Genomic DNA, 14527 nt, shown 5'->3' with positions numbered 1-14527 from the left:
CTCATGAAATTTTTTTTTTAATTTCGAACAGGTGGCAACCCTGTGAAACATTGTCAGTGGCAACACCTAGGTGAAAAGTCTAGAAATGTGATACACTATCTGTGTGCCCATTTTCATTCAAATCCGTTAAGCTAATTCTGAGATCGTGTGGCTATACAGATATGCATACAAGAATTGCTCGTTTAAAGTTATAAAATACACAAAAAAAAATTGTGTCGTGTACATGAAAATCGCCGATACACATGTATTTTTATTTTGTATCCCCTTTCCGAAAAAGTATATTTGGTTCATAGGACAGAATGTGTGTAACGCGGTGTTATGAGTGGGGTATGAATTGACGAATATACTGACATGACAAAAAGGGTAAATCACTGACCATAAGTGGTCAACAGAGTAAGCAAAAATCGACAAGTAGTATGGTTACCAAATAATTTATTAAATTATTAGTTTTAGCAAAATTTCGATTTCATAATGATTAAGATCCAATAAAAAGGCTTTCTCGTAGATTTCTTATGGTTCTTATAATAGGAAGGAGAAGGTTAAATTACTTATATGGAACGAAAGTGTAGAAGTTACGATGATGCGTTGTTTGAAGGGCAGGAACGGAAGCCAAATTTTGGCAATTGGAAAAAGAGTTTGTATGTACTCAGTTCTTACAAAAAAAATTTAAGACGTTGTACAAGTAAGGGACCTTTTGGAAGACGTGCCTAGGTGTTTTAAAATAAAACATGTACAAATTTGGATTCTTTCAGGATTGGCTATTTCTATTCAAAATACAGCTCTTAACAATTATATGTGAAAAATTCCATTCCATCTACAGTTAAAATCTGCCAAACAGTCGATTCATGATTGCCTAAATCTTGAGAACATCGATAAATCTATGTTGAAGGTTGTTCAACAACGCTTTGCCCTACAGCAGAAATACTCTCAACAGAGCGTCCAATTTCGGGTCTGCCAGTCATTTTTCTATTCTCAACAAAACCAGTTTCTTGGAATTTTTCACCAACCTTTGAGTAGACGACTCACTCGGACGATTATTTCCATGAAAAAATTCACGAATTTTTCGATACGTTGTTCTTAAAGATCATAATAAGTTCCAATAATTTTAACGTGTTGTTCTATCGAGTAAAATTGTACAACTGTCTACTTGATAAATGCCAAAAATGACATAGATGTTAAAGTAATAAGTAGCAACATTGTTAAAATTCAAGTTGACGATTCAAGTAATTAAATCCACTGGTAACTCTGCCTCTAAAAATTACTCAGAAAATACAAACGCTGGAATTGGATTGCAGTCGAGTTTGAATTTGTAGGTCATTAATTATAAAAACGTATAACACAACAATAGACTTACCTCCTAGGAATTATTAAGGACTGCCAGCTAGCCGCCATTTTTAGAAGACCCTTTACTTTTACTTTTTATTTCATTTTGGCTTATTGTAATTCATATTAAATTATTTTACTGTTACTATTTTATTAATATATATATTTTTTAGGTTTTTCATTTAATTTTCCTGTTAAATTCCTTTGTATTTTACATACAAGGTGGTGCAAAAATAACTACCCTATGAGAAGATTTATAATTTTGGAAATGGCGCCATAGGTCAATCATATTTGACACTTGTGAACTGAACTGCTGTAGTGTACCAACAGAGAAGCAACGGAGCGGTGGAGTTCAAAATAAAGATTTCCCTCACTCAAAATCGCTTTCTTTATTTAGTAAAAAAGCAATGCTAAAACAAAATTCGATGATTAATTTTGCGCCACCTTGTATAAATTGGTCTGCCTAGTTCTGTTATATTGTAACTTTAATATAAGCCCAATAATAAAATTCTACTATATACATGTATATGTAATTGGCGCGTACAGCCTTTTTGGGTTTTTGACCAAACTCCTCCTCCTATTTGTGGCGTGCGTCTTGATGTTGTTCCACAAATGGAGGGACCTACAGTTTCAAGCCGACTCCGAACGGCAAATATTTTTTTTATGAGGAGCTTTTTCATGGCAGAAATACGTTCGGAGGTTTGCCATTGCCTGCCGAGGAGCGACTGCTACTAGAAAAAAACGTTTTCTTCATTTTGGTGTTTCACCGAGATGTGAACCTACGTTCTCTCTGAATTCCGAATGGTAGTCGCGCACCAACCCATTCGGCTACGCCACTGTCTTTGCTTTAATGAGGTAAGCGGAGCGAAGAATTTCCCCTAATGACGCATGGTTCGCTAAATAAGTTTGTATATTTATTTTAGGTATTTTCATATTTATTTGTGTGTTGTTATTTCGTATACATACACACTAAGCAAGACGCACGTAGTGTTTCGCTATGTTGCGAGCTTTTTCTCTTCACTTTTTTCTATGTTAATCGTTAATGCTGTCCGTGTGATAAGAAGAACAAACTGGCCGTATTTTTGGGCGTTTTTATGCCAATCAGCTGTTTCGTTTGTGTGCCAAATGTTCGGAACCAATTTAAGACACCAATAACCCAGCAAGCCAAAGAAATCGTATTGACTGCATTTTTCACAACTTGTAAAAAATTACAGGAGGAACATTTTAACTCTCTAACTCGTCTATAGGCGGGTATTTTTTGTCTCTTTTGCGGGAAAGGGCAAAAAATGTCTATAAGAGAGGGATAAAACGGGTCAATATGTGTGTGTGTAAATGGTTGTCGTAAAATTCTCTTTATACCCCAAAGCTGTGAATTGAACTTGAACGATAGAAATAAGTCAAAGCGGCAAATGTATGCTGTAACTTTCATGTACTCAAATATGACCAATACAATTTTTTCAACACACTTCGATAGTGTAACTGGTTCACAACATAGTAATCCTATGTAGTTGCTGATCAGAAGCTGAAAGACTTTATAGCTCATTAGCCATTTTCCATTTGTAAGCAAAAATCGAATTAGATAATGCGTGGATGGTCACACTTGACTCTATAAAGCGATTACAATAAATATCCCTTGCAAATCTTTCATATGGCTTATGCTGAAGCAATTTAGAAATACATCTATTTTTTTATTTGTTGCGACTTGTTCACAAATACAATATATACAAATAACTAACAAGTAACTTAAATATGACAACATTATGCAATTTTCCCTCTTCCTAATACGAGTATAAAGCATTTTTATGGAAATATAATATCGCTAGCTTTAGTTACATTTTAATGGAAGTATCGCTAGGTGTATTGCGTCTGTGCCTTCGTATTAATCCGTCGGTTTCAATTAAATAGTGTGCTTTTTCATTGATGTGGTTCATTAAACGTTCTTTATGGGCTACTGGAATCTTTCCGATTTCAGTGTTAAGAATTTCCATCTGGAACAAGCATTTGTATCGCGGTACATGTGCGCATCTTTCTTTTCTTCTATTTTCCATCCTTCTTATTTTCATACACACAAAAGAAACACAGGTATCTCTTTTATGTACAAATTACACACAGCGAGAAAATGTCCCATCCGATCATGATCACAATAACGAAAGTAGTGAAAGTTTCCCTTTTTGTTATCCAGTTTAAGCTCAGTCGTCGTTTCTTTATTCACTACAAAACCGTCGAGGCGTGCAAACGCGTAAGAACTAGAATAAGCTAAAACAAGTCAATATAGGGTTGAGTTCATCATTCAGGATATAAGTAAAGGCTGTCGGCCGTCACTGTACACTGTCCCACCGAATTCATCCACACCATCATGCGTTCATAAAATATCTTGCGTTCATAAAAGTTTCCACCTTAAAAAAAAAAAAATTAATAAGTTTTTACACCGAAAATAAATGGCCATTACGGATTCCAGCTAACGCCGGTTCTTGTGATTCTTCGAGCGTACAACAGTTAAGATATATGGTATCTAGTTATATATAGGTTTTTAACTTCAAAAAAAAAGAAAAGTTTAATTCTTAATTAAGTTTTTTAATTTGAAATTAAAATTTTTTAAAAGCAAATTAAAGTTTTTTTATTTCAAATTAAAGTTTACTAATGTAATATTGAATATTTACAATAAAAAATAAAGCATTTTGGACAAAGCATTTGATGCAACGGTTACTTCAACGCTGTTACTTTCAGCAAGTTTATTAAATAATCCATCAAGAAATGTAATAAAAACATTTGAATTTACTGTCGAGTTAGAAATTACTTGAGAATGGCTAAAATTAATGAAACATTTCTTCCTCTTGTTGGTGAAGCTATTACATGGGCTGAAGTATTTATCCTCTATCGAGCTTTATTTCTGCGAAGATGGTAGTTGAAACCGAATTCATCAATAAAAAATATTTTCTCATGTGTTTGTGCAGCATTTTGTGAAAAATGTAATGCATAATTTTTGCGTTGTTCAATTGTTGATTTGGCGTTTAAACGGTCCAACTTGATTGGGGCGGTTTTTAATGTTATTTTTAAAGCTTTTAATGCATTAAATACCGTTGTTGTGGTCATGTTGACGTTTTTATTTTCAATATATTTTTTTATATTTGTTTTAAGTAATTGATGGATTTTCTTCAAATAATTTCTCCACATAGTTTAAAATCTCATCACTTAGTTTAGCATTTCCTTTTCCACCACTATTTCATCTAATAATCTCACATCCATCCTTCTTATATCTTCTAATTATAGAAGTGGCTGTGTTTTATTAATTCTAGCTGATTCTGCTGACTCTGCAATAGCTTTACTTTCTTCATAGCATTTTATCAAAATATTCTTTTTGTTAATACTCGTTTTAACATAATTTCCCCTGCAACGAGGAATAGGTAAGTTCTCTTCATTTTCTAAATTGCTATGATCAGAATCTTCTGTGACCTGCATTATTCGCTGTTAATGACGTTTATTTACCGGAATTCCTGTATTATCTTCAACAGTTACTTCTTCAGGTGATGTATTGGTGTTCATTATCATAAACTTATTAAAGGATTTTAAGGATCTTGAATTTCAAATATTTATTTTCAAATAAATAATAATTACACAACAAAAAAAGAAAAGTTTAATACTGCGTTTACTGAGATTGCAAAAAATGTTCTATTTTGTGATTACTACAATTGCTAAACTCTAAACATTTAGACAACAAAGTATTTAACGTTATTATCAGCAAAATAAACACATTTCGAAAATAATATGTGATGACTTGATGATGACTAATTATCATAACATATTTCATAAACATTAATTTGAAATAAAAAATCTTTAATTTGCATTTAAAAAAATTTAATTTTAAATTAGAAAGCTTTAATTTGAAGTTAAAAACTTATATCATATATGTATATATGTATACATGAATAATACTTAACAGTTGTTAACTGTTAAAAGCAACAATTAAATTAAAATTGAAACTAAATTAATCAGTGCATTTTTATGGATTTTGTAAAAAATTATCAAATGGTAAAATATTTTTTTGTTTTCATTATTATTATTTTTTTTTGAATATTATACATATACTAACATTAACCTTCCTCAACATAGTTCTTTGTTTTTTTCTTATTTTCTTCACGTCTTTAAACTATTTTATAATTATAATTTCTTTTCTCTTAAATGAAACCGGAATAGAATTAAAGAAAAAAATTAATTTATTTTTATTATAAATTTTTTTTTAATAATAAGAAAGCTAAAGTGATTTTATCATAACAAAAAGGAATAACCTAATGTAATTTAAAGCACGAAAATCTAGCAACAACCACATAGCGAGGAGACCTTCTACGCGTCGTTGGACTGCTATATCGACACCAAAAATATGTAAATGCAATTGCTAATATTCATTTTTTTATGTTAATATGCACTCTCCCCACAAAATAATGTTAGTACGCCATTATTCTAAATATATATTAATTTTGAATAGTTGAATTGTCATGCTATGTAATCTTTAATAAATATTGTAATGAAAATTATTCACTAGGTTTTGCATAATTTTGGTTAGAATTCAGAGGAAGTGTAAATGATCTAATGGGGCTTTATTTACATCTACAAAGCCAAGGTAGGGAGGATATAGAGCAGCCACACGACATACGCATGCCCTGCCAGGGTTAAGAATTCCTAGGCCTTTTAGGACTGTAGGTATAAGTTATGATGGTAGCTTGGTTCTGCTACTGCGTTATCGAACCCGCGTACTGAAACGCCGCGACACAAGCGATTGCACACGGCGCAGTGGCAGAGCATCATCACAAGCAAGCCTACAAGAACTCATCTATGGTCACATAACATGTGGTTTATTTGACTTTCTTTATCGTCCCCTTTCTTTGTTAACTCGTATCTACAAAATCATAATTTTTAGTAAATCGATAAAAATGTTTAGAGTTACTTAACTTCTTTGAATAGTTATAACTTATTTGATACGTTACTTATAGTAGATACGAGGTTTTTGAATTCGAACATGTAGATACGAGAAAAACCAAAACGCTCTGAAAAAAATTCTATAATCATTATGAACATTGTATGTTTTGTTTTACGTAACAGGAGTGCTAAGGAGTGTTTTTCACTAAAAATCTCAATGTCGAAAAAAATGAAGTTACGAGGTTAACACAGAAAGGGAACGTTATGGACTACTGGAATCTTTGCGATTTCAGTATTCAGAATTTCTGTCTGAAACAGACATCACAAAGAAGTCTTTTGTATCAGGCCAATTTACGAGTACACCTCTAATCTTATCTCGTTCATTTGTGGCCCATATGTGTGGTACTGCGTGCTATTGCGCATGTCTTGGATTGAAAGGATTAGTTTATTAGGTCGATTTCTATATAATAATGCCACATTTGAGCAATATTTTCCTAAATTTTCATGGTAAACTATTGAAAATCGAGCTATAGTGAATCTTTGGGGGTACCTCGAATAAAGTTGTTTCGTGGAGTACATCGTAACTCCCAAGATAATAATTTAAAATGAAAAAATTAAAATGCCTTTGCTGAAGGAAGCACTTGAAAGCCAGGAAAGCAATTTTGTAAAAAAAAGGCAAATGTTTTATTGTAAAATTAATTAGAAAACCACAAAAAATCCAGTGTACCTACTTAATTTCATAAAAATCTACTGCAGAATTATGGCGTACATTCACTTAAAAAGTAAGTTTCAAAAAATCGAGCCTGGTCGTGGAGAAACGGACGCAAAATATTCTTCAGGTATTAATTATATACGAGTATGTATATAATAGACGCCTACGCTCTTTATTTGGCCGTGTCCTTACTACTATTTGTGGCACCCGTCTTGATCTCATTCCTCAAATGGAGGGGTCAGCAATTTTATTCCACCTGCGAACGGTATATGGTTTTTTCATGAGAAGCTTTTTTATGGCAGACATACACTCGGAGGTTTGTTATTTTGTTATGCTGAGAGACGAGCACTATTAGAAAAAACTTCTTCTATACTTTGTGCCCTTCCGAATAGTAGTCATGCACCAACTCATTCGTCTACGACGGGAGCCCTTAAAAATCGATTTTTTTAGAGCTTTGATGAGAATGAATGAAACGAGACTGATTGGTATAATTAACAACGGCAGCATACGAGTACTTATGTATGCGTACATATATGGATCGTCTACTTGAAGAATACCATAACACAAAAAATCTAAAATTAAAAGCAAAAAAAAAAGCAAAACCGGCTTTAAAGTATTTGTTTCCTTTGCTCTACACAGCATAAAGGAAGAACTACTGGTCATTTCTGCATACTTTTCTAAAAAAAAACAAAAAAAAAAAACAATTTGAAATTATGACTTTCTTCTGGCAAACGTGTGCTATGTAAGTACTTGCGTGTATACGTAGTACATAAGCATATTTTTGTATATACCAAACATCCATTGGGTTGCTGTTCAGAGTACAAAACAAACAAATAAAATTTAAATATTTTATTGCTCAACCTTTTTTAAGTTTTGTTTATGCGGAAGATATAACGAAAACTTTATTTTGTTCATAAGTTCTTAAAATCTAATGAAGAAGTACCGCTAAACTCTCCAGTCGCCCTAAACAGCTGTTGTCCGCTTCAACGTGACGAACCCAACGTCCTCCTTCCTTACATACACATACAAGTACATATACAAAATCAACTGCCGATAATCAGCGCACTATTCCAACAACAGCAAGACTAGCCACATTCTGTATGGGGGAAGTGTCGTCAGCAACAGCAGCAATAAAATCGCAGTTAGGGTAGTGTTTTCACTTGAAGCAAAACCCAGCAACGACACACTCCTCTCTCATGTGCGTCTGCTGGTGAGGAGGTAAGTGAGTGAGTGTGGGAAAGTAGGTGTGTGTGCGTGTACGGCAGTTAGGCATACGCCGTGACGCCGGTGCTACTGAAAGTGAGTTTTCCTTTTTGGTTGATGTCATTGCTGCGTTTAGTCTTTTGAAGGCAGCCCACTAGAGTAATTGAAAAAAGTTGTTTGTACTGCAGCAGCAGCAACATTTAAGAAATAATAAAAATAATTGTATTTTTACTAAAAGTCTAAAGTTCTTAAAAAGGTGCTTATATACATTTAATATACAAAAATATTCGGTGTATTTTTATTTAATTTGCTACGAGCTGTGTCGGTCATTCCTGTAAGCGGGAAATTTTGTTTTTTCTGTGTGTGTGCAATACTTTACGCGGTAAAAGAAATCCAAGCACTGCATTTGCTGTTTATTTTGAAACTCTGCTTTGAAAGGCTTTTCAATGCAACCTGTTGCAAACGTGATGTGAAGTGAAAAAATTAAAATTCTGCCAGTTTGTTTGCCAATGACAATTGCATTATTTCCTAAGTTAAATTCTTCTTTTTGCCCTTAACCTTGCGTAAGGTCAAAGTGGATCAGAGGCAACGCAATTTGTTTACAAGTAGTGCAGTGGTGTAATGTAGTGGTGAGAGGGATTGCGTTTGTGTGTTAATTTGTATACACATGCCGTTAGGCGCAGCTGATCGGGTTAATACATGCAATAACTTTTCTTTTTGATGTAATATTAATGTATTAATTCTTTTAACGTTTTTTGATATTTAAATATTTTCTGAGTGTTTTTTATATATTTCGTACTGGCTAGTGTTTTATTTTGTTTATAAATAACACAGTGGGAAAATTTTTTACTTTTTTTCACACATGAGAAAATCAATATGACCGCGATATTCACTATAGAATTTTTTTTAAGTAAAGTTTTATTTAGAAATCAGCTTTAAAAAAAATGTCGTAATTTTAAAAGATTGTATGGCATGGTAGCGAAACAAAAAAATAAATTTCAAGAGATTTAAAAAAAAAAATGTCGTTCTTTAATATTCAGCTGTTTTTAGCACTGATACCGTGAAATGAAAGGTGGTTGGGTAACATGAATATATTGCTTTAATTGTTTAGTAGTTTATTGGTGTATAAAGTCCTTGAATGCATAGATTCTTACGGATTATATTAAGTTAATGTACAATAGTACTAAGAAAAATAAAATAGTACTAAGAGATTAACGATTGGAGCTGATTGACTAAGATGTCATGTACGGCCATGTAGAATCATCACCAGAAGAATTTAAAACCGCAGTTGCCCTAGAAATCGGAGCATTCACCCCATGTTTGTCTTTTGAGAAGTCAATTTTTAAGGTTTCATACTGACGAAGGTTATTATTAGTAATATTAAACTCATAAGTTAGACCGTGAAAAAGGTCAGGAAGGAAAGGAAAGGAAAGGAAAGGAAAGGAAAGGAAAGGAAAGGAAAGGAAAGGAAAGGAAAGGAAAGGAAAGGAAAGGAAACGAAAGGTTCATCTTTACCAATTTTGTTTTCTTTTTTTTTTGGAGTAAATTCCAAGAAAATCTTGGAGGAAGATTGAAGCGCTTAAAGATTTTTGATACCCACACTCTTGCGCAGTGTAATAGTACTGCAGTACAATTAAAATTCAGTGAACTTCGGTTTATATGTAATGTAAGCACATAATTATTTTGTACCAAGTAGAGTGAAAAAACATTTTGAAAACAAAATTTATACAAATGCCATTTGTTTTTATTTTACTTCGAAATTTTTAGCAATGAAGCTGTAAAGAAGTACCTTGATGGATAAAAATGCAAACCAATACTAATGGTTTATTTTGGGAAAAATTAATTATAATTTCGTTAAAATTTTTTCACATGCTCAAACAGATTAAAATATTCAAACACATCCTTTTTAAACCCTCTCATCGAGTGTTCGCTTATGGGAGATGTCCGCTTAAAAGAGGTGTCCATTAGGAGAGAGTACACTGTAATCAATACTATCAGACTTATAATACTCCATTTATAAATATCGAGTCATAAAATGTTGACTTATATAAGGTTTTAGTAGCTCATCTTAATCACTTTTTTGTTTTTTGTCACGCTACAGCTTCTATGAAAAAAGTTTCAAAACTTTGTGAAGCCTATTTCCATTAATTTAACACGTTCCCTGTCCGCTGAGCCACATATGGTTCAGTAAACGTGCGCCTGATAAGCACTGATACGTTCCTGAGCCATATGTGCGTCAGGGGGTATATGAACCACCTGTGTTTCATGAACATGCAGAAGACCCTCTACGCTCATGGACCATATGTGTTTCAGGTAGAAATCCCCTACATCCGTTTTTTGTTTTTTAATTATTATTATTACTAAAGCTATCCTATGACTACAAAAAAACAAATTATTCAAAAAACCCTGTTGGACTTGTCGGTCAATTTTGCATTTTTGTATTGGGACAGGGAACGTGTTAAGCATAAATTTAGTTCATATCTAAAATTTGGTCGAAGTCAAAGGCCATATTGCAGCAAAGCATCAGTTTTTGTAACATTTAATATGGAATGGCTGAATAATTATGGTCCCTAGTGCAAATAAGGAAATATTTTATCATAATGAGATAAGTTGATGTTGATATCGTAGATATTGCGGTGATTTCGATCTAGTAAATTTATAACTAACCTTCACTTTTCTATAGTGATTATCACGTCATCTGTTTAATTTCCCGCAAGGGAATAGCAAAGTTGCACAGTTTATGTGTCGGAAAAGTTATAAAAATTTATTCGTTGCCATCATAGAATATATTATGAGAAACTTATTTTATCTGCATGCTTCATTTATATTAAAAAGCAATATAATGTGGTTGTGTATGTGAAAGTCTCGCTCGCAGGGAAAGTTGTGATAGTCAATCCTTTCAGTAGCTCACAAACTTTTAGTTTCGGTAAAGCATTTTCTGAGTTATTTCCAAAGCTCCATATGAAAGCGAGATAATTGCGAATATGGTCCTCCCCAAAATATGTAAGCAGCCTTTCTGCAACATAAATGAGCACCTGCCTTGAAATGAACTGCCAGTTAAATAAACACATGCCTAAAAGTCATATGCGCATAGATGTAAAAAAATCCACAAAATATTTTTAAGATTTGCAGCAAATAGATTGAAGGGCATGATAAGCTGAAAATTGTTTTTCCCCTTTTTCTCCGGCGAAGCAATTTAAGCGATATACATACCTACCTAAATTCTTTTATTTATATTATGCCCTGCAAGTGACGAGCGTTTTCGCTGAATGTTACAATTTTTGACATGAAAAGGCTCCCGCCAAAGCAGTGCTAGGTTGCTGTGCCTATTCCATATACGCATTTGCCTATTTGAAATGAACAAAGTTGCCTAATAAGATCAAACTTTTCTTGTGTTTTCCTGCTTTTGTTAAAATACTGGCTACTTATGCTATTTATAGGATTTTCTACTTTGGAGGCATACAGATGCACATATATAGGTACATATCTTTACTTTAATACAGAAAGGCACTGCCTATCATTTTTGTTACTTAAAGAAGAAGATAAAAGTTTGCAAAACTTTAAGATCTGCAGGTGAATATTTTTTATTTCAGTTTCATATGAAAATAGATGATACCCGAGTTTTTTTCCTCGTAACACAAAAGGAGAAAAAAAAAGTGTCTTGCTAAAATCTTCGCTAAGTTTGTTTTCTTGTTAAAACTTTGAAGTAAAAAAAAATAAAATTTTGCCTTATTGTGAGTGCATAAATAACACTGGTCGTACGAGTTTTGGGGTTTGTCTTCGGAATGCCAGTTTTTTTCTTTTTATTGCGTAACTAATGAAGGGAGAAGTAACTTTTTGTAAAAGTTTGCTTTTATAGAAACCAGAGGAATTTTGGAATTTTTGCAAAAAATGAACAGGTACCGTACCTATAAAGAGTCAATAAATAATATAAATAACATGGAAATAAAATATTTTCAGTTCAAAAGATAGCTTTCGTTAAAAAAGTTAAAATTCGATTTTATTTTTTTCTGTGAAAACAAAACTTTAAATCTGGCTTTTAGTTTTTTGGCCAAAAACAAGAATTAAAAATTCACTCTTAGTTTTTGAGACATATGTAAACATTTAAATATAACTTTTAATTTTTCAGTCAAATATAAAGATTCATTTGTGACTGATAATTTTTTGATAGAAAAAAGTTAAAATTCGATTTTTCGATCTATCGAAAACGTAACTTAAAATATGACTTTCATTTTTTTGGCCAAAAATAAAAATTAAAAGTTTAAGTCAACTTTGCCCTTTAATTGTTCAGTCAAATGTAAATATGCAAATGTGACTTTTATTTTTCGGTAAAAAAATGTGACTTTTAATTTTTCGGTCAAAAATAAAGTTTAAAAGCCGTAATTTTTCTGTCAAAAATAAAGATTAAAAGCCGTTAAATGCAAATATTCAAATCTGACGGTAAAAAAAATCACAAATCCAATAATAACTTTTTGTGTCAAAACAAAATTTAAAATCTGGTGTAAATATGCCAGATTTAAATATTTTAATTTTATTTTTTCGGTCGCAAATAGGAGCAAAGTTTCAACCATATTTTTCCAGTAAAAAAATAAAAGTAAGTATACTATACGTAAAAGAAATAAAAATCACCTCAAGGGGAGGGTGATTGTATCACCAGAGCCGCGTTCATAGTTCATCACGTCGTAGTGAAAACGTTTTCTTTTTTCCTCTGAGTAGCACCCAAATTTTTTGTTTTTTGAAAGTCTATTGGTAGCATAAAAATAAAATGCTTGAGCTTTGACTAATTGTGCTATTAATTCGATAACTACATATGTATTTCTATTAATTTTTTTCAAACCCATTGCTTCGTATGTTGCCAAAGGCGCCATCTAGCGGGCCTAGTTAAAAAAAAAAAATATATATATATATATTTTAAAACGTTTAGACATATCTCAAGGTTGACCCAAGCCGGACTATAAATACTATTTTTTATAATATCGACCTCAATGCTACTTATCGTTCTATTTCTTGCTAAAACATTGATTTGTATGCAGATAAGACATATTCCGTATATAAACTAAATCGGCCCGTACATACGATTTTTCGGAAACTATCAACCCGAAGCTGCCTCGCTGGTTCAAATAAACTAAAATAACTGACTAAAATTTCATTTCAATGGGACTTTTCGCATTAGAACCACAGAAGAATTATTCTCACTGTTTCACGGTAGATGAAAACCAGCAACACAAAATTTGTATAGGAAGTACTGCCACTTGAATGCGGGATAGAAACTGGAAACATTTTTTGAGAAAAACTACTTCATTTCATACCCCCTTTTGCCTACAAACAGAGTTCATCTGATGGCCGAAATATTGTAGTGCGAAATCGATTCTTTGTATGAGGGTTTAGAAGCCTATAAGTGAAAAACAAATAAAAATACTTTTACATTTCTGTGCCCACAAGGAATAAGAACTAAACTCAGGAAATTTAGGATTTTTGATTAAGCAAAATTTTTTGAGCTGCATGATAGCAATTTTGTAATATTTTAGAATGCAATTCAATTCATAACGAGGCAAAAGTTAACTTAAGAGAAGTCAAGTTAACAAACAGTTAAATTTTTTCTCTTTTTTGGTTATTTATTTTTTAGTTCTAAATCCTACCTCAACTTTATCTGTTCCATGTGAAAGTATTTTGTCTTCTTTTTCGTTTTTTTTTTTTTAATTTCTAAATCGTATTTCGACTTTATCTATTATTCCAAAGGAAAAGATTTTATGTTGAAATTATATTAGACTGCTTCAGTGGGCTTAGGATTTGAAAATCTTACTCTATACCTTTGAAATGAGCACACAATTCAACTTTGACTATTATTCAAAACATGAAACTGGAGTTAATTTTGTTGTTATTCAAAATTTGAAATGCTAAATTAATGAATGGTTTTGGAATGAAACCCTAATTCTATTTAAGAAAATTTTCAACAAATGTTGAAGCAAATTGAGGCTAACTAATCTATTCCAAAATCATGAATATAGAATATCGATTTTAGCTGTTTACTTTTAAAGGTATAAAATATAATTTTTTTTGAGCTCTTAATGACATTTTTAGTGGTGGTTTATTTTAATGCAAGGAATGCAGTGGTAGCAATAAATCAACTTTGTACTAACACGACTTTAGTCGGTATTTCTTCCGGGCACAGATTTGTGAATGCTATATAAGTATAGTATAAATATGTATACTAACTAATTATAACTAACTGCTGAATTTTTTTTTTCGACATTTTTACGATTTATTATCTCAACGAAATCGATTTTGAGGAAAATATAATTATAGTCTTTCTGTATGGTAAACTTATATGTATGTATATGAGATATGTATGTAATTACACATGTACTTTCTAGA

At 32.1% G+C, this 14527-nt stretch overlaps 1 protein-coding gene across 3 annotated transcripts in view; it reads left to right on the top strand.

The window, feature by feature from the left end:
- Positions 1–14527, top strand: part of LOC128871533 (uncharacterized) — a 114846-nt gene that overhangs the window by 5917 nt on the left and 94402 nt on the right. The window contains exon 1 of one of the 3 annotated variants that reach the window (XM_054113358.1): positions 8303–8408. The exons of the other annotated variants lie outside the window; for them this stretch is intronic. The gene's annotated coding sequence lies outside the window, so the exon portion shown is untranslated. Of the gene's footprint in view, positions 1–8302; positions 8409–14527 lie in introns of those variants that run through there. 3 annotated transcript variants of the gene reach the window in all.

Source organism: Anastrepha ludens, chromosome 2 (genome assembly GCF_028408465.1).
Source record: "Anastrepha ludens isolate Willacy chromosome 2, idAnaLude1.1, whole genome shotgun sequence".
NCBI lineage: Eukaryota > Metazoa > Arthropoda > Insecta > Diptera > Tephritidae > Anastrepha > Anastrepha ludens.
The sequence above is the reverse complement of the archived record's forward strand: the minus strand, read 5'-3'. Positions and strand labels throughout refer to the sequence as shown.